Source organism: Triturus cristatus, chromosome 6 (genome assembly GCF_964204655.1).
Source record: "Triturus cristatus chromosome 6, aTriCri1.1, whole genome shotgun sequence".
Classification (NCBI taxonomy): Eukaryota; Metazoa; Chordata; class Amphibia; order Caudata; family Salamandridae; genus Triturus; species Triturus cristatus.
This window is the reverse complement of record NC_140589.1, coordinates 767935972-767962750: the sequence shown is the minus strand read 5'-3', so window position 1 is coordinate 767962750 and position 26779 is coordinate 767935972. Positions and strand designations below refer to the sequence as shown.

The window sequence follows — 26779 nt, the reverse complement described above, 5'->3', positions numbered from 1 at the left end:
ATCTTGAAGCAAGAAACAACACAAACTTTGACTCCAGCGGTTTTACTGGCCTGTCTGTGCATACGTGTGTTTATGGGCCCAGGTGAGTATATGGTATTGGAGTATCTGTTGCTGGTTCACCGCTGGATCAGTAGAATAAAAAGATCAGGACTAGCTGAATGAATTACATAATGTTGGCTATTTGGTTACTGTGGATCTATGTTTGTATATGGTGATGTGCTCTCCACAACTAGATACAATTTCATAAAAGCGGCAAGAATTACTAAAATCACTTGAGTAGAGGGCCTATGGAGTACCACAGAAGCTGAGAAGGTATAATGTGAGGACATCCTCAGACATCACAGTAGAGTGTCTAAGGGACTAACTAGAAGTGTTGAGGGGCTACCCACAAGGAGTGAGAGAGGATGCTATAAATGGCAGTCCTGAACAAGGACTAGTAGGGATGTTTACCATGATGATGGGTAACCTATGGGTGATTATATAAATGGGTATACAGGCCCGAACAGGAAAGAGGCCACAGGAAGTTACCCTTAGCTGTTCCTCCCTTTACCAGGATGCTCTTGCTGGACTTCTTGTATGGAGAGTTAAATGAAGTGTAGGATAAGGGGTATCTGCCTCAGCTGCCCAACAGTGTAAAAGAAAAATAGAACACTAAGCAAGAAGGTGTAGGGGGAAGCTATCCAATAGAGGTGCAGCTAAGGCAAAAGTTAAGGGCAAAAGCCAGCATGTCAACAACACAATGATAACAAGCATTTGCAATGCAAATAGGTCTCGCATTTGTGAGTTAGAGCTATTGACATTGTAAATGGCAAGGTTTTTTACCTACACGCTTTATTTTTGGAGTGAATGTCTGTAGTGTGCAAAATCCCTTAGAAAGGTCCTGCACTTCATAATAAATATATTGAAAAAGACGCAAAGTGTGGATTGTGTCAACAATTGCTTGGCACGTACCTCATGGGTGAAGCGTTGTCACACATGCACACCGTGGTGCTTTACTAATGCGAAACTCATAAAAAAAAGTAGTGCTTACAGACTAACCAACGCGATCTGGATCGGAGCATATGAGTCTGAATCCCGGCTTCTCTTTCATTTTCTAGACTATTTGACTCACTCTCCTGTGTCTTGATTATCCCCCAAACATGTGGAGGCAATGAAGTTTGCAAAGGGGGCGGGGGGGCAGGGGGGCTTCGGGGGTACATGAAAATGTATTCATTGCCTAGCTGTCAAAGGTCGGCCAGTGCTATTATTTAAAAGTGTGCAGATTTCATTGAGATATTAAGAGTACTTTACTCGCATCTATGAAAAAATCGACATTAACTAAACAAAATGCCAGAATGCTTGTCAGTTTTCACAGTGTTTTAGACAGTACTGGTCGCTTAGTTTCATTGCATTAATTTATGTATTTACTCTTTTACACAGCATCCAAAGTAGGTTACCTAACCCCAAAGCCCCGAGTTGTTAAATGACCCATGGAAGGGAGTGTTTTACAGTTGAGCAAATGTGTCCAAATGTAATTTTGGTAGTGCCATGGAATGATCAGCCAATGGGGTACTCGATGAGCAGGTATTTAACTACACGTTCAAAACGTACGGTATTGTGGCTGTTGTTTGTTTGTACACAACCATCTCTCTGAATGTGTTTATTAACACAGAGCTTCATCTACCAGACAGTGCTCACAGAGGGGCGACTAAAGCACAGAACAAAATGTATTCATTTATCCTGAGTGTGAAGGCACCCGAAAGGCTTAGGTGCCCGCCCGGAGAGGCTAGGGATCCCAGCGCTTCAACAGACTCTGCCGTGCTCCTCTGCACCAGCAGGGCACAGCTTAGAATCTGCCACTTCTGCTAAGAATAGGTGAGGGGGACGAGGTTGGGGCATGTGGGAGTTGCCGGCAGATTTCCAGGTTATTGAAAGTGATGATTCTGACGTGCGGCAATGGAGACTGACTTTGTCTGTTTGTCTGCACCAGTCTATTTCTCTACTATCTACCGGGCTGACTGTCATGTATCCATTCATCTCTCTTTGTTAGAGGTGCGCGAGCCAATATATTAATTAACTGGTAGAGCCAGCCGGTGACGAGCCAAGTGTATACAAGCCAGTGGGCGAGCCGTGAAAATGATCGGCTAGTTAATCATACAGTAAACATGATGTAAATGTGCGATAATGTCTCTTCAGAATTCAAAAAAGTGCATTTCTTTAGCGTGTCACCTCAGTACACAAGGTTATAGCACTGAATTGAGAGGAAGTTATTAAAAGTGCTCGTTTTAACCATGAGTTGAAACATTGCCGCTCCTCCCGCCCGACAACAATGCCATTTGTGAACTAAGAGGCGTTAATTGCCATGCATACCCCGAATGTTGCCTAGAGTCTTATTATATTTAGAGTAACATTAAAATCTAGTTCATTAAACACAAGAAGTTTTTGTACAGCACGCATCTTGAACTCGCATATTTCAAGGTGGCAATAATAAAGATGAAAACGGAAGTGCCGGCAGGCAAAAAAACACGAACGGGAGTGGGGGCTAGGGGGTGGGGGAGGGGGAGAAGTCACAGACAGAGGGAGGGGGCGGTGGGGTGGGGCGAGACCTAAAAGTAAATAGTGTCAGGAGTAAAGGGGTCAATAGTAGTGGAAGGATACAAATGATGAATGAGGAGGGACTAATAAGCCTCAAACCAATTGGAAGGTAGCATTTAAGACAAAAGCCAATGGGCAGAGAGTGGCGGAGCTTCCACCAAGCTTCCACACTACAGTATATACTGCATGCCTCGCAAAGCGATGGCAGCGCATTTGCGCTGCAACGCTAGGCGAGACCTAAAATGGTCAATGTATCCAGTCCATAGCTTAAGATGTGGCTGTTCTCTCGGAAATGGGGAAGGCCGGTTTCCACATATTATTAAACAGGATGATGGGCTGAGCAAATGCAAGAGCAAGTGGGTACATGTTTTAAATTATGGTGCACTGGAGAGATGCTAGTGCTACAACTGTCCCTCACCAACAAACACCTTCAATGACAAACGTTTGTTTATAAACAATGAACATTTATAAGAAACATATGGAAAAACACCCTTTACTAAAGCACCATGAGTCAAAGCATGTGTCATTCCTATACGCAAACCATGAAGCTTTGAATATTCCATGTTTATCACCAGCCCATACTAAGCAGTTCACATGTGTCTGCACATGTGCAATACACACTTAACTTAAGTTGGTGAATTTTACACAAGCATTCTAATGATATCAGTAGAAAGGAGGACTATGTACTAAGTCGGAGTACTTGAATATGTTTTATTGTGCACGTTTACACAGACCAAAAAAGAAGCTAATACAGCTCAGTGCACAATAGGTAGAAAGTTTGCGTTCATCATTGGAAACTTGTTTTTAAGGAAAGAATTGGCAAAGCAAATCAATCTGTTTATTTTAAAGGTTAAAGTGCTACTTCTTGGATTGGAGAGTGTGTCTGTGTGATTGGGTGAGTGTTAAAATAAGTCCATGCTTGGAGAGTTAAGTGAGTGAATAGATGGATGAATGAATGAATGGCTACGTACATGGCTAACTAAGAGTATGTGTGAATGTTTGAATAATTAATTCTAGGAATCCTGGGTGATGTGAGAGAGTGCAGGGATAGATGCAGAGAAGTTACTGCAGTCGCAAAGGCTGAAGCTGCCAATATCAACTGTGATAATGTTAAAAAAAAATGACAAGATATACCAATTGTATGGTACTTCAAACATAGCACCAGGGCTGTAACCATCACAGGATAGGTTACCCCCAGTTAAACCATTTATTATAACAATACAGAACATGTGTAACCAAAGCAGTGTAAGTGGGAAGCCAGCATAAACTGCATATAGTCAACTTCACACTGAAAATTCATGATTCCACCCATCAGTGATCCTTCTCCCTCACCAGTAGTTGCCTGCTGCTCTAAACATTTCAAAATGTCCCTGACCTTTCCTATCAATTTTCTTTTTAAACAAAACAGTAAATCAAATGAAAATATTTACTGAGTCAGCAGATAACACAATCTCTCAGTTGGAGACTGAAATAAAGTTAGACAGTAGTGAACTTTTAAATACACATGGATGAAATGATTGAACTGAGAAGCAACACAAGCTCAACCTGAAGCATTATTTTTGGCTGCCCTTATAGTGAGTCTGCAATTAAGTAATGCGCATCTAAATTCACCCATTTCTTTACCATGGCAAGTCTGCCAGAATTACTTTGTCAACTTGGCAAACACCTCACGAGCAGAAAAGCTTGCTGTCCCAAATCTTTATAAACATTACGGGGCATATTATCAAGACTGGCAAAAAATTATCGCCGCTTTAGCGGCAGAAAACTGCCACTTAAACGGCGATAATGGGCTTGATAATATGCTCTATGGAATTTCAATTGAAGCTCAGGTTAGATGTCCTTCACAGCTAACATGGGCTTCTATGGAAATTCTCAAGGGTATATTATCAAGCCCATTATCGCCGTTTTAGCGTCAGTTTTCTGCCGCTAAAACGGCGATAATTTTATCACCTGTCTTGATAATATGCCCTTACATTCCTGCCTAATTTGTAGTTGTATCCTGCCAGAGGGGGTTGGACGAAAAAATGGTAGAATAGGCATTTTTGGAATTGTGAGAAGCACGTGAACAACATCTGGTTTAATAGTAATGCTATTAATTAAAAGCACAATTTGTGACAATGAAGTAAACAGTCACTACAACTACCCACAATTGTTGTCTTGCTATATTTTTTGGCAGAGCCTTTCACTTTGACGCAACATAACCTTCTTTTATAGACTTTGCCACTGAGGAATTGACGCAGTTGTTTACATTTCTATAAAACAGTGTTACTTCTTTTGAACATTTATATTAATATCTGGATTACTTAACGGTAATCTTCATTACTCCTGTTCCATATTCCTAGTCCCATTGCTTACTTCATACAGTTGTGAGGGTAAAACTCACCGAAGTTACCTATACAAAGCGCCTCCTAAATAAAAAAATTAAAAAAATAAGTCCCACCCCCTGTAACTATAAAAGGGGGTAGGCTCTTCTACTCGTCCTGTGTTTGTGTACTCCTCTAAGAGGGTGTACAGTTCAGTGACCTAGGATTATTTTGGAGAGTGTTGCTTGGACCCCCTGTCCTTTCTTTCAGAATAGTTCTGTGCAATTTGAGTCATGCGGTATTTAGACAGCCTCTGTCTGTCTTTTCAGAGTTTGTTGTTAATCAGATAAAGAGCTGATTTGCCACACATTTATCAATTGATTTATCAATTCTGAAGCAGTGATATGATGCACAACCCCTGCGGAGTGGGATGAGGAGGCCCTGAATCTGCTATATCATACAGATATTTGTTGGCACTCGGTTGAATAGGGGGCCTCTGCTCTGAAGTGTTGAGTGCCCCCTAAAGGGTTGGGGGCCCTCCTACACGAGAAGCACTGCAGGGGCCTACGTGGTGTCCCTTTTTATGTCTGCCTCACGGTGATCCAAGCAGCAAGCACCCATTGGTTTGGCAGCCAACAGAGCACAGATAATTTATCAAGAGCTCCCTCCCATTCAGAAACTAGGGGCAAGGAAATGGATGAGGAGGGAATGTATTTGGCGTATTAAGCAGAGTTATTAGCATTAGAAAAAATGCATAAACCCACTTTGTAACATTGTAGAATTATCACATTTAAACATGCCACAAGGTGGTGCTGCAGGTACTGAAAAAAATAGAAAGCCAAACGGAAATGCAGTTTCAAGAGAGAATATAGAAGTTGGGTGAAGCTGCAGCTCTGACATCAGGCGCCACAACATCAGACTACATGCCATGATGTGCTGGGGGTGAAGGGAAAGGGAAGAAAGGAGTGCTTTAAGGAAAGTTCCTCATTCCGAGGCCACCTCACTGTTGGGCTTAGTCCTTTCTGCACAATCATCCCCAAACACTTTGCATTCCCCCTCCTATTTTTTTGCTGAATTATTTAACGTTGGCCTTCGGGCTCTGTGCACTTTACCACTGATAACCAGTGCTAAAGTGCTTGTGCTCTCTTCTTAAACATGGTAACATTGGCTCACACCCAATTGGCATATTTATTTTATTTATAAGTCCTTAGTAAAGTGGCACTACATGTGTACAGGGCCTGTACATTAAATGCTAATAGTGGAACTACAGCACTGATTGTACCACCCACTTTCTCAGGCCTGCTATTACAGTATGCCACCCCTGGGGTAGGCCCTGGACAGCCCGGAGGGCATGATGCAATGTATTGAAAAAGTAGGACATGCACTATTAAGTTATACCTCTTCTGTAGACTAACATTGGAGTTACTTTATTCCATTTTATAAGTGTAATTCTCCAATTAGGAATAGGTCACTAGGCCATGTTAGGTGTCTTTGGGATCACAATTTAAAATTCTAAATTATTGTGAAGTTGGATCTTAAATTCAAATTCTGAAAATCCATCTTTTAGAAAGTTGGCATTTTCCTACATTAGCACCTTAGTGGTTGTAGCTTGTCTCTGGTCACATGAGTGAGTGTAGCTGACAGTTGAGCTTTGTGTATTCTTCCCAGACAGCCACACACAATAAGCAGCTTAGGTGTGCCTAGATGGACCATCACTGATAGAATGTGAGGGAGTAGCTGGACCAAGCCCCATTTACACCTGAGTAGATTGAGGCCTGCCTCCGCACATAGGGCTGCGTACCTCCTGTAGTTAGCCTGGAGCCAGGGCAGGGAAAGCAGTATGCCTGGGGACTTCAAAGGGAAATCTCTAAAAACTTACCCCCTATTTCAAAGGCACAACTGGGTATACATACTGGACCTCAGACACTCTTCAGTTCTTATCTGGACCTGTGGAAACCCTGCCAGGAAGAAAGACTGATGTGCTGCTAAAAGGACTGCTATTCTGCTAGACTGCTGCCCTGCTGTGCTGACCCGCTGCTTGCTGCCCTCTTGCCTGGGGAAGAAGAACTGGGCCTGCAACTTAATTTTGAACCCAGGCCTGTTCTTCATGCCTCCTGCGACACTCTCCTTTCACCCATCTCTAATGTGAACAGGACTCTTGGCACATTACTTGAGAAGGTAAAGCTTCAGCAGGACTAGCCTGGGACTGTATTGTGGTTGATGCTTGACCAGGGCTCACTCCCCAGTCAACCAGTAACCAACTTTGACACACTCACATAGCACCAAACCCCAGTGAGAAAAGCCAGTACTAGGCTCTTATCGCATGAAAAATTAGAACAAGCATTGGCAATTTCAATACGTCTGGCTTTAAAGGAATGTAAATATCAAGGTAATAGATTTGTATTTGTATGGACGTAAAGAACTGTAGAATAATTTTGGTGTAGGTTAAAAGATCAGGTGACAGAAGCACTCTCAAGCCAGACTTAAAGATCCATATAGGCTAATATGAGAACCCTTTACACTTCTCAAACCTGTAAAATAATCTCAAAAACCCTAATGAGCTGCACATATATTGTAACTCCAATTATTGCAGTTCACCACTTCAGTGCAAATGTGCCACCCTGTGTTTCAATCTTAGATTTACATGCCTTCAACAGTTGTGAATACAACTACTTGTATCTTTTTTCCTATAACAGTGCTGATTGTCAGCTGATGTGGGTTTATCTTATAGGTCTGAGAAGTGGGAATGGGTCTTATATTGTGGCAGTCCTGAAGAAGGCAGTGCTCAATTGCCAAAACTTGCGCAGATATGATTTTGTTTTGCTATGAAAGCCGCAATTTGCTATTGAAGTTATAAAAAATAAGAGTATGCAAAATAAAGGATGTAGATGAACAATAGACTTTGATGTGTCTTCTCAATACTTGCCTTGAAATTTGTTTTGGATGAAGATTTGATACCTGGGTCACATTTTTCCATTCAAGCTACAACAAAGAAGAATATGTAAAATAAGGAATGTAGAGAAATTGTATAATTGTATATGATTATTTGACATCTGGTTCTAAATTTGTTATTGATCAATTTGTTGAAACTGTAGAATCTAATGTGATTATTCAAGACCCATTTTTTAAACTTGTTATGGTCTTAATGTTTCTTGAAGAAGCAAGAATATGAGGTATGGCTGTGAATGGTAGGATAAACACTGGTGAGGTGAATGAATGAAGATGGTATGAGGTTGTTGTGAGTACCCTACATGGCTACTGTAGTTCTTCCCATGTTACCCTAACTGCACACGCTGCACACTTTGTAGGCTGCTTTTAGCTTTGCATAAGTTACAGAGTAACACGTTTGTTTTTGTGCCATACTTTATTTTTAGAAATACGCTGCACATGTTTTGTTATTCAGGCCATCTGCTGGGATTCAGTCAGAACATTTCATACAAGGTCAACCAAGATTTTGCCCTGTTTCTCTGTGGTCGGATACTAATGCCAGACTTAATAGAAAGACACTGCTGCTGTTTTCAAGCGTGGCTTTTCTTTTCAAATATGCAGAGACTTGCCATTTTGAAAATAGAGAGGAGAATTTCTAGCAGCGGAAAGGTCCTGGGATGAGCACGTCCACTCTGTGCAATCTGAGATGTAGACCAGCTAACAGCAAATGCCAGGTACGATGCCCGGTACCATCCCAGAGATCATCGATATATTATTGTGAGGTTAGGCTTTGGCAGATACACCAATAACCATTATAGGGCTTTCATTGTGTACCGTTTATTAGTAATGCTAATTACACTACTAAATTGTGCATGTTTTCTAGTTGCAGCACAGTTGGGTCACGATAGAGCACAATAGTTTCAATACATATTGTAAACTGTTCATGTGTCTCATTTCTGTTTATTGTGGACATGCATGAGTGAGAGAACAAAAGGTAATGACCAGTTACCGTGATTCCCTGAGGGGACTAGAGTGTTGTGTTCAGGGGTGTCAATTTACCTGTTACTGTGGAAAGATTAGGAGGACAGGTAAGGCACTATCAGCAAGTCTGGATTGGGGCTCATAGGTACTGATGTATGAACTATGGTGATTCAGTCCTGCCATTCCTCATGGTCTGAGATCCCAGGCATAGTTCTGTTCCCAAACAGAATCCCTGCCACAAGGGTTTCATGAAAAGAAAAGAAGCAACACTTCTTGCTTGTTTTGACCCATATGGAGTATCGAAAAGAAAAAAAATGGAGTGACATTTTAGGTTTTTTATACACATTGTTTAAATTAAAGCTTTGAGAAATATATGTGTTAAATGAATTTTCAATAAGTAATATATACAGACATAAAATGATAAAAACCAAAAATAAATAAATAAAGCATAAAACAAAACTTTTATTTTGGGACACATGTATTGGAGTGGATGTAGGAGAGATTGGGAACTTTTGATGGAATAATAAGGTTGCCAGGGAACTTATCTTTAACTATAGTTTTTGCCCTGCCCTTGGAACCATAATTCAGAAGCAGGGCATCCTGTTGCGCTATATATTAAAAGATTTAAGCAAAACAGTGTCAAAAAGCACAAACGCGTCATTCACGGCTATCTAGTTGTGCGAGACCGGGTGAATGTCACAAATACAGACAGACCACGATGGAGCATGAGCCAGATACAGGGGCCAGGTTAGTCCAGCTGAAAGAGTCCAGCACAACTGTCCTGTTTGTGGTTAAAGGGGCTACAGGGAGCAGGAGAGCACAACGGATTGGCGCAGATGTAGAATGAGGGGCAGGCCATGTGTTTCAGATGGTTGTTACTGTACTGCGAAGTTCCTGTTGGAGTCACAGAGGATTGTTGCTGGAGCTTTCCATTGGCTGTCACCGTGAGCTTTTGATGCTGTGGCATGAAGTGCATTTCAGCTGGGTGTTGTTGGCGGCCACTGTAGCGCAGAGAGTTGGGGGTCACTAGAACTTTGCATTGGCGGGTGGCGCTGGCAGCAAGATCTTGGCATGAACAGGGGCTGTTCACATTTCCAAAGAGACGAAAAATTCCAGGGCGCTCAACTTGAGCCACAACAAGGTCCAGGACCTGAAGGGCACCACTTGGTGGTCAGGAATTCACCCCTGCAGAGACCAGCAGGGCTAAGGCAGTTGCAGGTCCAAGCAGCAGGTCAGTTTGGCAGTTGCAGGGAGCATCTGGAGCTTGTTATGTCCCTGTAGCTCATAACAGGAGGTCAGCCGGCTGAAAATTGGAGCCACTTCTGCCTGGAATGAAGGGTGCAGGTCCAGTCTTCCTTCTCAGAAACAGGGCAGCAGAGTAGCAGGGCAGCTGAGTGGCAGTACTTCTGGAAGCAAAGCAGCATAGCAGTCCCTCTTCTGAAATATCAAAGGTCCAGATGTGTACTCGTTGGTGTCTGAGGTCCAATATTTATACCTGGTGCCTTCTTTGAGGTGTAAGAGTCTTCTAGAGGATTCCATTTGAAGTGTTCAGGTTTCCTGTTTCCCCTTCCCTGGCTCCAAACTAACTACAGGGAGTATGCAGCACTTTGTTTGAAGGTAGGATCCAACCTATTTAGGTGTAAATTGGGCTGTGCCCAGCTTCGCTCCTCCGTCCTGGCAGTGATGGCCCATCCAGGCACACCTAAGCTCCCTATTTTGTGTGGCTGTCAGAGTAATACACAAACGTCATCTGTCAACAACACCTAGTCATTTGATACAGAGACAGGCCGCAGGCACAAAATGGCTATGGCAGGAAAATGCCAACTTTCTAAAAGTGCAATTGTTTAAATTATAATCCAAAATCTGACTTTACCATGAAAGAGGATATCTTATTACAAATCTAAAGACACCAAGTTATTCTTATTAAATGTAAGCCCAATGTTATCCTATGGGAAAGGTAGGGCTTGCAATAGTGAAAAATGAATTTAAGAGTTTTCCACTATTAGATCATGTAAAACTGAAAAGTGCACAACATACTTTTTAAATTAATTGCACCTTTCCCGGTGGGCTGTTTAGGAACCAGCCTAGAGGGGACATGTATGCATTAAAGAGGAAGGCGTGGGCCTGACAAAAGGTTTATTTTGCAAGTCGACCCAGAAGTCAAAACTGCACACATAGGCTGTAATGGCAGGCCTGAGACATATTTGAAGAAATATTTAAGTGGGTGGCACAATCAGTGCTGAAGGCCCACTAGTAGCACTTTATTTACAGGCCATGGGAACAGGTAGTACCATTTACTAGAGAGTATATGTTAATTAAATATGCGAAAAAACTATGGTTTAAAGAATGAGTATGCGCACTTTAGCACTGGTTAGCAGTGGTAAAGTACACAGTCTCCTACAGCCAACAAAAACAAAATCTGAAAATATGGAGCTGTTAGACAAACAGTTCGGGAGAAGACTATCCTAAGGCTGACTGGTCTAACAAAGGGCTAGCAATTTTTTTGTAGAAGCACACGTCTGCCCAAACAAGACATATACTCTTAGCTCCCAAGATGTGGGCAGAGCAAAAGTACCACTCTATTGATGCTAATATGATTGACTCGCAACAGCTGCGCTGTCAAGCCAGACCCTAAAGATACTTGAGGGCTCTGCCATCAACCATATGGCTTGGCTCAGCAGAGAGATTGAGTTCCCTTCTTGAATAGGAAGAAAAAGGACAAACAGAAGTTGAAAAGCCATCTGTCTATTATACTGGAATTGTATAAAAATCGCCCTCATGCAGTAGCAAACAGTTTTAGTGTATGTTAGGGCCACTGCTTTGTGACTGGTGATGTTTTATACCACCAGTCACTAAATAAATGCAACTAGAAACATGGCACAAATCCATTACACGGAAAACTGCTGAGTGTACTTGAAATGATACTTCTTCATGAGGAGGCTGCACTGGGCATTTAGGACCACATTTGACCAGTATGGGGCTGCAGTGGGCACAATTGGCTGTGGCAGAGCATTTTAAAGCGTAACTACGCTTATAAAGCTGAAGTAGTGATATATCCACATTGGAGCAAACAAGGTGATACTGCTACACACTTAGATTATGCCTGCGCATATGGTGGCTGTATGTGTGTGACCATGATCATTTTTGTCTCAAACAGGGAATGTGAGACTGTTTCAAGGCCTCTGAGACTGCCAATGCTGCAGCTACAGATTATGTGCAGAAGATTCAACTACTGCAACCCTTGCTGTTATGAACTCTAATGGAGCCTCAACAGCTATAATTTCTGGCAATTTCCACTTACTTTCTATCTAAAGATTACAACAATGTCCCCCCTGGCACTGCTGGTTGGCCATGTTGCAGCATCAGCAACGTTTACTGAAACTTTCAGAGGTAACGCATAACATAGTGCTGGATGATAGTACACCACTGGGAGAAATGGGTGAATAAGTCTGAAAATTATTTAGCTAATTAGAAAAAGGACAGGTGCTGAACCATGACATTTCATGGAAAAGTCAATCATTTATTTCTGCAATATTGACTTATTTATAAATAATCGCAAACCTCTGGCACACCAGCTGGCACACAAAAGGTGGGAATCTGCTTTAATTGCACTACTTTTAAAGGAGGGAACAGTAAAACTAAATGAAACTCATAACAACATTTCATCGTTAAATACTGATATATGCATTTAGGTGTTAGTATTTCCAAAGCATGTACTGGCCGCCGTCACAGGATGTTTGATTGTTCGTAAGGTGGTGGGATTTAGGTTGAGGATGTTGGTTTTGATGTGGCTGTGCTTCGTGATGTGTTATGTTTAAGAAGTGCTTTGATTTCTTTGAGGTGAAGTCAACAAGGTTGTTCTAGTCTAGAATGAACATTATTTACTCGAATTTGAATCTTGCAAATGTTCAGGTGGTTAACATTCTGACAATCAGATTGTTTTTACTTTTGAGGTTTTGTAGGAAGGTGGAGAATTATGTGGTGATTCTGTTTAGGCTTCACCATACAATACTCCCACAATACATCTCTAAACATGATGCAGATCTTGATTAGACATGCAATTGATGAAGGGGCTAAACTACTATCAGAAATGCAAGCAGTAGAGAATGAAATAGATGCATTAGAAGCCAAAGACTTAATTGATAAGAATTATGAAATGTTTAAGAAAGTAATTATTAGTCATCAACAGTATCTTAAAGACAAGAAGATGAGAAAGATCAGACGTGATGATCGAGATTATGAAGAGGGACGTATATACACATCTGCGAAAAAGTAAGATTCGCTACAGGTCCCAGAGGATAGAAAGAGAGGAAGAGATGAAGTGGAGAATACACGATCTTCAAGTAGTATCTCAGTTTCATCTCAAAGTAGCAATCAAAGTGAGCTTCCTTTGGGGTAAAGAGCATCATCTTTTCAGAAGGAGTTAGCGAAACTGCGAATCAGCAGCAACCAGTGCAAAAAACAAAATTAAAAACTAGGAGAGGAGGGAGAAGAAGTAAAAAGAAAAGGAAAGGGAGGTTTGATAGAGTCAGAGAAAATGACTTTGAGATCCAAGAAAAACGAAGTGCTGCATGTAACAGAAATGATGATATTGTGGAACTGTCTAATATTACTGAGAAACATTCGGAGTTGGAAATTGTGAATTTGTCAAAGAGGATTATTGATGCTGATGACTGAAGCTTGCTAAGTACAGGTTTGGGCTTTTGCCCAACACAATCAAGTGATCTGTCTGATGTACATGTGGACCCATTTCAATTTGTAAGAACCCTGAAATTAAAAGAGTTTTTTCAAGATCAAACACATGTGGTGTCTGAACAAGTAGAGAGCCATAGTACAACATCACATAGTATTGAGGATGTTCACAATATCCAGTGTCTCCTGTCTATAGAAGAGGGTGTGAATAGGGAGATGGAAACACTGTTACAAGATCTTAACATCACGGAGAATCTACACATAAATAGTGGTTTAAAACCCAAATCTAAATTCACACCAAACATCTGTTATCATCAAAACATTGACAAATTCTATGAGAATGTAACAGAGGATTTATATAAACTAGAACGTTCTGATAAATGTTTAACACAGTCAAATATGAATCTTTCAAAATGTGAAAGAGATGCATTACTCAGACTTGAAAAAGATGATACTATTGTCTTAAGAAAGGCAGACAAAGGCAGTAAGATTGTCATAATGAATAAGATAGATTATATGAGAGAAATTGAAGGACAACTGAGTGACTTCAACTGTTACAAATTATTAAAAGGGAATCCCATACCTGAACTGAGCACCTTGATCAACCACAGACTCAGTGAATGGAAAGACACATGTCTCCTAAGCGACTCAGAATACAGGTTTCTTAAAGTAGACTGACCTAGGTTCCCATGTATATATGTGCTGCCCAAAGTGCATAACAAAGCACCCTTTCCTCCGGGAAGACCAATCATTTCGGGAGTGGGCTGACCTACCGAAACAATTTCGGAATTTGTTGACACAAAAATTGCAGAAAAACATGGTCAATCTACTGTACTTCATAAAAGACAGTAAGGATGTTTTAATTAAGCCAAAAGATTTTGCATGGTCAGAGGACCTATGGTTTATCACTTGGGAAGTGGTGAGCTTGTGCACCTGCATTGAGAACAAGTTTGGTCTATTAGCGGCTGAATCGTATCTGGATAAAGAATGTGCATATTATTATGAGCACAACAGAATGGTTCTAGAGATGATATAACTTATTTTAACAAAAAATGTTTTCCTTCATGATGGCAAATGGTACCGCTAAGTTCGCGGAATGGCCATGGGTACTAAATTTGCCCCCTCTTATGCATGCCTCTTTATGGGGTGGTTCAAGAGGGGTCATGGTTGGCGTTGTAGTGCCTCCCCCTGGACACAACATATTGTGTTCTGAGTGAGGTATATTGACAATATTATCAGCTTTTGGTCAGGATCCAGGGATTGTCTTCAGGATTATTTCTTGTAGCTTAACAATAACCCCTATAATGTGTCATTGACGATGAGTTGTAATAGGGAGAAGATCGATTTTTTAGATCTTCATTTTTATGTAAAAGACGGAACTGTACAGAGCCCCTTGTATCAAAAAGAGACATTATGTCATGGTGTACTACATGCGACTAGCACTCATGCAAGATCAGTGATAAAGAACATCCCTTATGGATAAATGGTAAGGGTGAGACACAATTGCTCTGAGGCATCAAATTTTGAAAGTAACATCACAGAAACACTCTCTAGATTTTTAAATAGAGGTTATAGAAAACATGATGTAAAAGCAGCAGAGTTATGAGCACAACGGCTCAGTAGAGACAATTCATTAGAAGTCAGCACTGAAAAAGTGACTACTTACAATGAAAAACTGAGATTCGTAACTAAGTATACCAGACACAGTGACAGAATCTTTAAGAATTTAAAGAAGAATTGGCATGTGCTATTAGAAGTACCAACTTTGAAAGAAATCCTTACCAGAAATCCTTCTGTGGCGTACAGGAAAGGACAAACTCTGAAAGACAGGCTATGTCCTAGTTATGTAACGACACCTAGAAGTGTGAACACATGGCTACCAGTGAAGCCATGTGGCTTTTACTCGTGTGGTTCCTGTAACGTGTGTGATTTTGGAAAAAATAAAATCAAGGAATTTGTATCTTTTAACCAGAAACGATATGTAATCAATGAATTCATAAACTGTAACACCAACTTTGTGATATATGTCTTGGGTTGTGCCTGTGACTTAATATACATGGGCAGCACCAAAAGAAGCCTCAAAACAAGAGTTCAGGAACATTGTAGAGCAATAAAGGCCGTAGATATGAGATAGCCTATGGCAGAACACTACAAACAAATTCATGGGACAGATCGTTCATTCTGGTTCCATGGCATTGAACATGTATCAGCTAACACAAGGGATAGAGGCAGGGAGCTCACCTTAAGACAAAAGGAGGCCAAGTGGATTTGTAGGTTACAAGCTATTAAACATGGACACAAAACCAATAGCGAATTCCACTACATTTTGAACTGATTAGAATGACAAAACATCAAGCCCTATGTATACAGTTAGATATTTGTAGTTACTAGCTCATGATTCTGTAACAGCTGTTTTTGAACTGATTAGTTTGACAAAACATTAGGACCTATTATACAGTTATATATTTGTAATTACTAGCTCATGATTCTGTAACAGCTGTTCTAAGTCACTAGAAATGTGATTCATGTTCTGCAGGATGTGAATAATGGTGTATTCTGATTATAGAAATTCTCTTTCATACCCGAACAACTTCTGGTTGTCCTTTTCTTTTTTTCATTCTAAATATTCTGTCCATTCTACCCACAAATGTTCCTTATTGAAACGTTCTAAATATTATTTAGCTGGTCATTTATTTTCTTGGTTAGGTTTATTTGGAATATTTCAGTCAAGCAACTAGGCATACATGTATTTTATTAACTCTCAAGATACACATTTGCATCTTTATTGTTATCTTTTTGGAATTAATTACCTTTTCGTTTTATCCTATTTTCTTAAATCCATGTTAAGATTGGGGCTATATTCATGTAATCACGACCATCTGTGAACTTTTATGGACCTGTTGTTTACCAAAGCACTTATATATGAATAGGATATTAATCAAATGAGGTAGATCTATTTATACTTGCAGAATTGACAACCCTCTCACCATGTCATATTATTTCAAGTCCGTTTCAAAATGGCGGTTTTAATCATGTAACCACGATTGTTTGTGGACCTTCGTGGACTCTTGCATACTTACATAGAGATGTATGCATAGCATATGAAGTTATTTAGGTGCTTCTTTACTTATCTCTTCGTGACCCTTGTGCAGCACGGGTTAATAATGATCGACGATTAGTTATCTGAATTTTGGATTTTTAAAAAAAGAACAAGTCTTTTAAATAAGTATTTAGGAAGAAATTGTAATTTTGTTTATCCTACCCTTGACTGGAATGACTATCGCATTTATGAATTGTGGCAAAGGTTAATTACGGATGCATTTGTAGTCCATTTAAATATGGCGGCTGTGAATCCTTGACTCTCTTGATCGAGACATCAAGACCGTCGGCTTCGTGATGACGTTTTGAATAGAGGATGATGCCGCCGTAGGTCAGGTGAATTGCATTAGGAGTGACTGTGAGGAGTATAAAAATGGCGCCAAAATACCTGCGCCTTTGTGACTTCTTTCAGTGTCGGGAGGTGTGTTCATTTGAAAACTATTTCCAGTGAATATCCTTGATCTCTATCCCATTAGTTACGAGTGGTAGCTATGTTGTTTTACAAATACTTTGTTTAAAGGAGGAGGTATTTGTAATTTTAAAATTAAACAATTAATTTTTGTAAGTTCTGGCATTACACGCTATACAAGAAAAATCCAAACCCGTAGGTTAAAGTCGGCTTGTTACCTCCGCTTAACATTTCTCGGGGAATAGGAACTTGAATTCTCCAAAAAAGCTTCTAATGTGGCTTATAATGGAAATCTGTATTACCCCTGCTAAGTTTGTGTGCAGCCGTTTTTGTGGTGCAGCCATTCATTCTGGGCAAACTACGTGGGCTTCTTTTCTTTGGAACCGTGATTGTTTTAAAAATAAGTGTTGCCAGATAGACATGTTGACTGCTTTCTCTATAAAAGGGATCCATGAGGAAGATGGACCAGAGCGGATGGTTGGTACACTTAAATAGGCAGAGATATCTACATGTTTAGTCACATCTCTTCAAACTAAAAAGACTGATTCTTAACTTGTGAATGGTACTGTAAGAAGTGTGATGTTATTACTTGGCACTTCTTCCAGTGTAATCTTTTGCTCATATACTCATCATGTATTTTTGCATATGTAGGTGGTCATTCTCTTTGATATTCTAAACTAGCCATGATCTTTGGAACAAGTTCTGCATAGGGATTACCTGTATCCCAATCTGGCTATATACTAAAGGTGAGATGGTGTTTTGTTGTTTGTGACAATTAATCTTAATGGAGTACAGAAAAATTAGTCAGACCTTGGTTTTGTGCATTTACAAAATTTGTAGACTTATTGCTATTCTTTTCCTGTTACTTTAGGTTGTTCTATTCATGACCGCCTATTATCATCAATTTTAAAAGTTGGTTGCATACTAAAGGTGAGATGAGGTTTTGTTGTTTGGGACAATTTTTCTTAATGGAGTACAGTAAAACTAGTGAGACCTTGTTTTTATGCATTTACAAAATTTGTAGACTTATTTCTATCCTTTCCCTGATATTTTAGGTTGCTCTATTTATGATTGCCTATTATCATCAATTTTAAACTTCTATCAATTTGAACAAAAGAATGGCTAGTTAGGTGAGAACTTTTGGCAATATGAGTCCTCTATTAAAATTAATTTGGTGAGTTTATATGAGGCAAATTTCATCAACTTTGCTTTTTTCAGCTCAGGATTGTCATCATACATTATCCGGAGACGAATTTGACTGTTTTTGAAAAACTGTACGAGATATACCGATTTCTCTATCACTATTGAGGTGAGGAATCATCATTGATGGATTACTAAGTATGTGTGGTGGACTTAAAGGCTTTCATCGACTGTTTGCAATTAATCCTTCCTCCACTTATTAAGGTGTGTATGTAGACTTTTCTATAAATTTGAATTCTCATCTTTCTTCTAATGCACCTTTCCCTATCAATGACTGTCTTTTCTTTCCTTCTGTCGCAGACTAAACTTTTAACCTTTATAAGGAGAAGACTTTTTGTATGAGTTTTATAAGAAAATAAGATTTTCAATTAAAATATCAATGTATGTATATGTATGTAATGTGTTGGTATTTTGTTTTGGGTCTGTACTGTAGAGTGTTGTGTTTTTTATATTTGTGTAACATAATTTTCTTTTTATATAAAACTTTTTCGTTTCAATGATGTTTTGGGTTTTGTCCGTCATTTTATACTGTCTTATATATGTTTTTCTATGTTACTTCACAGCCCTGATGAAGTTCCAAGAACTTTTGTGTTTTGAGGAACGAAACGGGTTGGCTGTCTTTGTGCAACAGAATTGAATCTGAAATAAAAAAGACGAAAAGAAAGAAAATATTTTGGACTCGTTTCATTATGTTTAGTGCACCTCCATTTGTTTAAATTGTTGGGAGAATCTGTGATCAGAGGCACTAAAAGGTGACAGGTGCCGGAGTATTGTGCACAACCAGCCTGATAAGGCAGCAGAGAGAAAAGTGAAGTGCAAACCGATTGATCCATTACCTTGTATCTATTTGGCTTATTTTTACTAGAGGAACATGTGTTAAACATGAACGATAAGTAATTGACCCGACTTGGTGAAAATGCTATGCCAATTTATAAAACTGAGACACCAAAATGAAAGAAATCAGATACACATAACTGGAGTTAGGGATTTTAGAAAAAAACATGAATCACAGCAATTTACTACTGAAGAACTTTTGCATTGTAGAAAATAGGAAGGGTGATATTAACAATCGGACACTTATTGGCCGAGTTGCATGAAAGCCAAGAAGCGCAAAGGTGATGTAGGTCCCAGGACCAAGCCATGGCGGTCAGTTTCATTTTACCTGGCTCGAGGAGCCTGGGTTCAGAGTTGTCCTGGCTCTCCTTGTTGCTGAAGTTGGAGCTACGGGAGAGCTGGCATTACGGCTTACACAGTGCTGGTTGGGAACAGGATGCAAAAAGTCATCAAAGAAGACTGCTGCTGCCTGCTGATTTCTGGCTCTGCTGAAGGAGAGCTGGGCTCTTCCTTCACTCCAAGTGAGCTTCAAGGGCTTGTCTCTTAATGTTTGAGACACAGATTTCAATGCATCTTCTGTCTGCGTGTAGCAGAACTGGTTCATCACCTCGGTTGCAGAAGTTAAATTGGTGCATCAGAACCAACGGTTTGCCTCCAGAGATGGACGTATCGGACAGTGCATCGCCGCCACCGCAGCTTGGTGAGATCCACGCTTCCCCTCGACTGCATTGAAGAATCGGGCGCATCGCTCAACGCTTCGACACTCCAGCACCCATCTTCAGAACTGAGGCATCACCTTCACTATGTGGAGAAGATTGACACATCTTATTGTTTGCGACCAGGAAAGGTACTTTGTTCACCGGGCCTGCATGGGTCCTGTGGCCATCCAGCACTCCATTGCGGTTGACCTGAACTTTGACTTTGCCCCAGTCCAGCACAAGAAGTAACCTTTTTAGCGCTACTTGCTTCTAAGCTCTTTACTGCATTGAATTTTTGTTGTTTTGGTCTTGTTATGTTCAGAATTTAATAATCTATTTTTCTAAACCTGTGTGAAGTCTTTTTGTGGCATATTCATTGTTACTATGTGTGTGTTGCACAAATTCTTTACTGATTGCCTCTTTAGATAAGCCTGACTGCCCCATGCCAAGTTACCAGAGGGTTAGCACAGGTTATCTTTTAGTGTGTATCTAGCTTATCCCGACTAAAGTGGTGGTTCCTGCCTCGCCTTGGTGCATACGTCAACCAATCAGGAAACCCATGTCTAGCAATTCTACTACCCAGCTTCCCTGTTGATGGCTCCTATTCCTAGACCAGTTTTTCTACAAAGGCAATGCCTGCTAATTTTACCCCTATGTCAACTTTGGACCATTCTTTTTCCATCATGCCAAAAAATAAAGTTCACAACATCCTCCCTCCTCCTCCAAACATCCTCTGGACCTCTCTTACGTGCCCTTGATGCCAATACCTCCTGCAAGGCTAGTGCATGTGCCAAAGAACTCACCACCCACTGAATCACCCCATCTTCCTTCTTCTCACAATTCTATTGGCATCAGAGTCCTTTCTTTTTCTGCTCCCAAAACAAGCCTATGGAAACTCTTCCACTGCAAATGAGATAAAGGGTCTGCAACATTGTTGTCCATTCCTGGGACATGCCTTGCTCTGAACATATATTGCTGACAACAACCAAGCACAAACTCTCTCAGTAATTTCAGCACACTGACATCCCATGCAGATTGTCTGTTTACAGTGTCAACCACCGCTTTGTTATTTACATTGAGCTTCACCTTCTTGTTGCAGAAACATTCCTGGGACAGGATTTGCTCTGCACACAATATTATGCTGTAAATAACCAAGCACCAACTCTCTCAGCAACTTCAGCACTATGACATCCAGCGTAGGTTGTCTGTTTACAAAGTCAACCACCGGTTTGTTATCTACAGTGAACATCACCTTGTTTCAGAAACATTTTACGCACAGTGCCAGGGCAACCACCAATGGGAAGGAAATCCCAAAACGCTATACTTCTGCCCTCGCTTCTCCATGTTGCTAGCCACTCTTCCAAACACCACTTGTCCTGCCAGTAGAGGCCAAAACCAATACCCCATCAGAAAAGGTTTGCACATTCCATGCCATTGAAACCCATCACAAACTTCTGCCACTTCCACAAATTCTCTTTCAATGCAGCTGTCAGCCTCACCCTGTGATGCAGCAGTGTCAGACGTGACAATGCCAACCGACCACCTACAAAAAGTCCAACCTGTCCTCATCACTCAGGAAAGCAGAATTCAAATGTCCCAACAACACCTGCATCTCCTTCGCCAAGTCCTTTTTCTTCACTAACATCCTGTCAAGCAACTCAGTCATCCATTCCTTCTTCTAACCAGCAGCCTTGCCTTAATGCATACCAACTCAGTTTCAATGCCCTAAATGTCAAGTTCGTTGAAGACCCCACTGTTTTGTCCTCTACTGAAGGGACCCCTGATCAGTCATTAACTCTGTAAAACAAACCAGCATCTGCTGCAGTCTGTAGAGCCACCTTGCCCCTTCCTCAGCACTTTGTCCATGTACCACTGTCCCCCAAAATGCATCCCCAAAAGACCCCATCCCCCTGGATCTGCATTATTTAAAGGTGGGTGTCCTGGTGCTCAACCAGGACACCCACCATATATTTGTTGGGGGCTGCGAAGGGAACACCAAGGCCTAGGTGGCTCCAGCCAGCTCCACGCAGGCAGCAGGGGCCAGCATTGCTACCGCCCGCAGAGAGCAGTTACTAATGTTTCTCCCTCAGTGTGGGAGCACAGTTTTGATCTGTTTCCCTGCCCACATCAGTGCTTTGTGTTTGCTCCAGCTTGGCAGGAGTTCTGGAAATGCTTCCGCCAAGTGAGAGCAAACACAGGAATCCCTGCTTGCGCTGATGGTGGGCTCCCTGGTACATAGCTTGTGAGATGGCCCCCTCCCCATTTTGTTAGATTTTGACCCTGGGGTTAGGCTTCCCAGGGTCTTTAGAGGTTTGAAGGGGGGGTCATATGGCCCCCCTCTGTATTTAAACAAATTTTGGCCCGGTGGCTCCCCAGGACCTCTGGAGGCTCAGGGGGAGTGGCCTCTCAGCCCTGCTCCCACACAAAATATATTTTAGCCCCTGGGTTGGGCTCCTCTGGAGGCTCAGGGAGGGAAGCCATGCACCCACCCTCCCCATATAAACAAAGGTTGAACCTGGGGTGAGTCCATGAGGCTGCTGGAGGCTCAGGAAGGGGGGCAATGCTGCCCCCTCAACTTTATGAACACTGTCCCAGAGGTGGGCTCCTTGGGGCTTTAACACAGTAAATGTGGCCCGGACACCAGCTGATTCTTTTTCTCTGTTTTTTACCCCTAGAGCAGTCACTCTGGGTCCATCCCATGGGGCATAAGGGGTCAGGGTTTCTCTTGTTGCTGGCAACCAACCAGAGCGCTCTCTCCCGTGGTAGTCTGACTCCCTCAGGAGTGGGATGGCCAGAGGAAAAAAAATATCCCTGGGCAAATCAGAATGCTCTATTTTTAAATTGTCACTCTCACAAGAGTGGCTCGAAACTTGTGGACCCACTGTCCAGATATACAACTAATTTTCAACGTTCATTTCCCAAAAACTACTGAACAGATTTATACCAAATCACAAAACACTCAATCTGTGTACCAAGATCTAGATTCCTGCCATATTTAGTGTAATTCTGTTCAGCAGTGTTTGCGGTAACCCATTCTTAAAAAGTCTATGAAAAATGAATATGGATTTGGCATATTGGCACCCCCTTTTTCCTCAGCCTCCGCTTCATGGAACACCCTGAAACTTTCCATGCGCAAACTCGTCAAAAGTAGCACCTTGTTGGAAAGTTTAATGGAAATTCCTTAAACAGTGCCAAAGTTATTAGCTAACCAAAAAACGATTTTCCTATGAAACAGCTGTCCTAACTATAACTACCTAGTGGCGCCCGCCACTAGGTAATATTTATACAGTGAAAAAAATCAAAGGTTAAAGTGATGTTATAGTTCATTGAAAATGTCTGTTAAAACATGACGTTTTAAATATACAAAGCCACTGAAATTAAATTATCAAATATAGTTATCCCAAGTAAGTATTAGTTGTGCCCTAAGGTACCTATAACTCGCATCATCAATAATTTCATTGCAAGTGTTGCAGTGATATATTATCAATGATGTCATAGAAGATGTTGAATGATGTAATATGAGTAATTAGCAGTGCATGATGAAAGCACAACTTTAATCTAATTTTCCTCTGTCAACAAATTGAGTGCTGCAGATATTTACTGAAAGAAAACTATGGTTATAGTGATGTTCTGATTAGCTTTGTTATTTTAAAAAACTCAGAATTTCAGAGAAAGAAACAGTTTTACAGTCACTTAAGGGTACAAATTAAGTTGAAAAATCCCTGAAACTCACAAATTATGCTCATAACTCGCACAACAGACAAACGAGCATTAACTTGCACATCAAATGCAAAGCTAAATAAAATATGTTTTTTCAGTGAATTTCTGAGTTTTTACAACCTATTTTTTGATATTGTAGCCAAAGTTACCCATAACTTCAATTTGCCATGTGTTAAAAAAAAAAAAAATCTTACATTATATCTAGGGGCCGATTCCGATCCTGTATTTATTTTTCCCGTACGACTCGTATCGGTAAATTTTTCCATACGAATCGTACAAGTCCCGTCCGACCCATGAAGTACGATTCGTATGTTAAAAATACATACGGATCTGCACTATCCGTTCGAATCAGATCGGGAAAAGTTGTACGAGACGGACCTGGACACTTCTCCGTACGAAGCATAAAAATACAGTCCGATCGTACAAGTACGATCCGGACCGGCTTACCGAATTACGAATTGTACGGAAAACGTCCCGTACATGGGGAATCACTTGTACATATGCATTGTCGGTGTATGCACCATACATACGGAATGTCGGTGTACGCACCGTACATACGCAATGTCGGTGTACGCACCGTACATACGCAATGTCGGTGCACGCACCGTACATAAGCAATGGCGGTGTACGCACCGTACATAAGCAATGGCGGTGTTCGCACCGTACATAGCAATGGCGGTGTAAGCACCGTACATAGCAATGTACGTGTACGCACCGTACATCCACAACGCATGGGGGGGTGTGCCTGTACGACTCGTACCCCTGTACCGTACTGAACCACGGACACTGTAAAACAGCACAAGGAGGGTCTATTCGACTCGCACAACACCACAAAACACGTCTACACTGCCCAAAAAATGGAAATGACTGACCTGGACACATCCAAACAGGCAAACAGAGGGGCAATCTCACAACCCTTATAACACACTCACCAAAAATTTAAACTGAACCCCACCCACAAATGGACCAATAAAAATGGCCCACACACAAACCATGAGCCTTTGCAACAGACTCACTGCAACTAGAGAGCACACACCAACAACTGCACCCATCCACCTTAACATATACACATTCACACAACCTCCTTCACACATACCCCCTCTTCACATTAAGACCCACACCGTCACATTCAGACCCACACACCCACAATCATCCACACCCTCACCCCACACCATTCCCACAGACAAGAATCCAAAGTTCACAAGGGAGGAGCAGGAGATCCTTGTTAATGAGCCACAGCTGTTTGGAACATTGGTCAGACAGACCAGCATAGCCGAAAAATCATGCCTGTGGCAGAGGATTGTCGATAGGGTGAATGCTGTTGCACCCATCAGAAGGACCAGGACCGAATGCCAAGCCAGGTGGTACGATCTGCGGAGGGCGGTCAAGAGAAAAATGAATGACGACTACGCCCAGAGCAACATCACTGGAGGTGGTGCGCCCCGCAGACCAGTACATTTCCATCCCTGGGAGGAGAAGGTAATGGGCATGCTTCCGCCGGTGGGAGTACATGGACTACAAGGAGTTCCAGAGCCTGATGAGTACACAAACAACTTACGTAACATGGGGGTAATGGCATCCACACCCCAACTACACCAAATGCATGCAGCTACCCTCAAGCCCTCACCGGCCAGAACCACAGTCAAAAACAACGCTAATGCCAATAACATGTGTATGCCCCATTGAGAAAGCAAGGCCATGCTATGTCCCTAGCTACACGAAGCACCAACCCAAGAATGGATGTCCAGTATGCTGGGAGGGTGGGTGTCACAAAACGCATTGGTGAACTCCAAATCAGACATAATTGCCCTCATCCTATATGGCCCAGCTACATACCCATGCACCATGTGCAATCCACAGGGATTGGGAGAGTACTGACAAGATAGCTCACACTCGGTCCTGGTGTAGGCAGCACAAGGCCCTCCTGTGACCAGTGCAAACACAAACACCAAGACAACAAGGTCAGATATCTAGGACAGGAACTCACGCTCACTGTCATGGCAGCATGCTCCATGGGGGGACAGCTACATCACCTGGAAGCCCCAGGGCCAAATCACACTACACACACCAGCAGGCCCTGTCACACACACCCTTTACACAAGCAGACACCCCCGGGACAGGCAATGGATTTACCCACTGTCACAATGGACATGTAACACAACAAGACCAATACATACCCGAAGAAGCATACAAGCAAAAAATCGACATGTCAAAGACTCAGGAGAACATATCAATCTGTCCCCCGCAACATACCCATACACAAGTGAACATTGAGGAGAATGCTGGGCACATACAACTACCTGGAGGAACAGTGCCAACTTGAATGTGTATGAAACATGCATGTTGCATGAAACAGCATTAACATTGTCTGTCTCTCACACACAGGGCAACGTGATGAATCTCCCCCAACAATGGGGGGGAAGAATCACAGTCCCAGGCTGGGGAGGAACCTGATCCCACCGGCAGCGACGCCTCTCAACACTCCGCAGATGACCCCGACTGACCTGGACCCTCTGGTGTCCAAGCCCCTGCAGCACCTGGTTCAGGAACATCTGTGCCAACCACCACCCCCATTCCTGCCACATCCCAGGAGACAACGAGGAGCCCTGCCCGCAGTGAACAACAGAGCCAGTCTGACCAGGAGGGACAAGGTGCTGCGGGCAGCCAGGAGGAGGCAGACAACACTGCCACTGCCATCCCTCAGGGGTCCCGTAGACCCAAAGTGCCCACAACGGCAGGCCAGGCTCGTGTGGGCAGGGGTGGTGGGAGTGGAGGCAGGCGGAGGCGAGAAGCTGACCAGCCAGCTGAAGGGACCGGTATGTCACACATACACAACATCATGGATGCATACCGGCGTGACACCAGGGAGTTTAGCCAGGTAGTGGTGACCCTCACAGAGATCAAGAACCAGCAGGCCGAGCAACACACCAGTCAACAAGAACACCAAGGAAGGATGGAGGCAAGACTGGTTGAGCTCCTGGCGGTGCAAAGGGACATAAGCCATTCACTCCGTCGGATTGCCGACAACATGGGCAACCCTCCCTGTGCCACCAGACGCAGACCACCACCAGCCACAGGGAGGGAGAAGGAGGAGGACTCGTCTGACGGAGCGTCCCAAGCATTGTCAAGGCCTGCATCTGAGGGTCCCGCGAGGAAGGTGGGTCGTCCACGGAAAAGACCGTGAGAGGCAGTGGCCCACCCACATCTCCCAGGTCACCTGGCCTGGCACCTGGCCTTCATGTGCGACAGCATCACCTCATTGACTGACATCATCTGCCACATGGACCTGCTGGTCACAGTCTGACCAATGATGCCAAACACTGTGGTCTGGACTCTGATGA

General features: G+C 42.2%; 1 protein-coding gene across 1 annotated transcript in view; it reads right to left on the bottom strand.

Moving 5' to 3' along the window:
* The window catches only part of LOC146817839 (G protein-coupled receptor family C group 6 member A-like), a 198070-nt gene that overhangs the window by 17204 nt on the left and 154087 nt on the right, over window positions 1-26779 (bottom strand). The window lies entirely within an intron of this gene.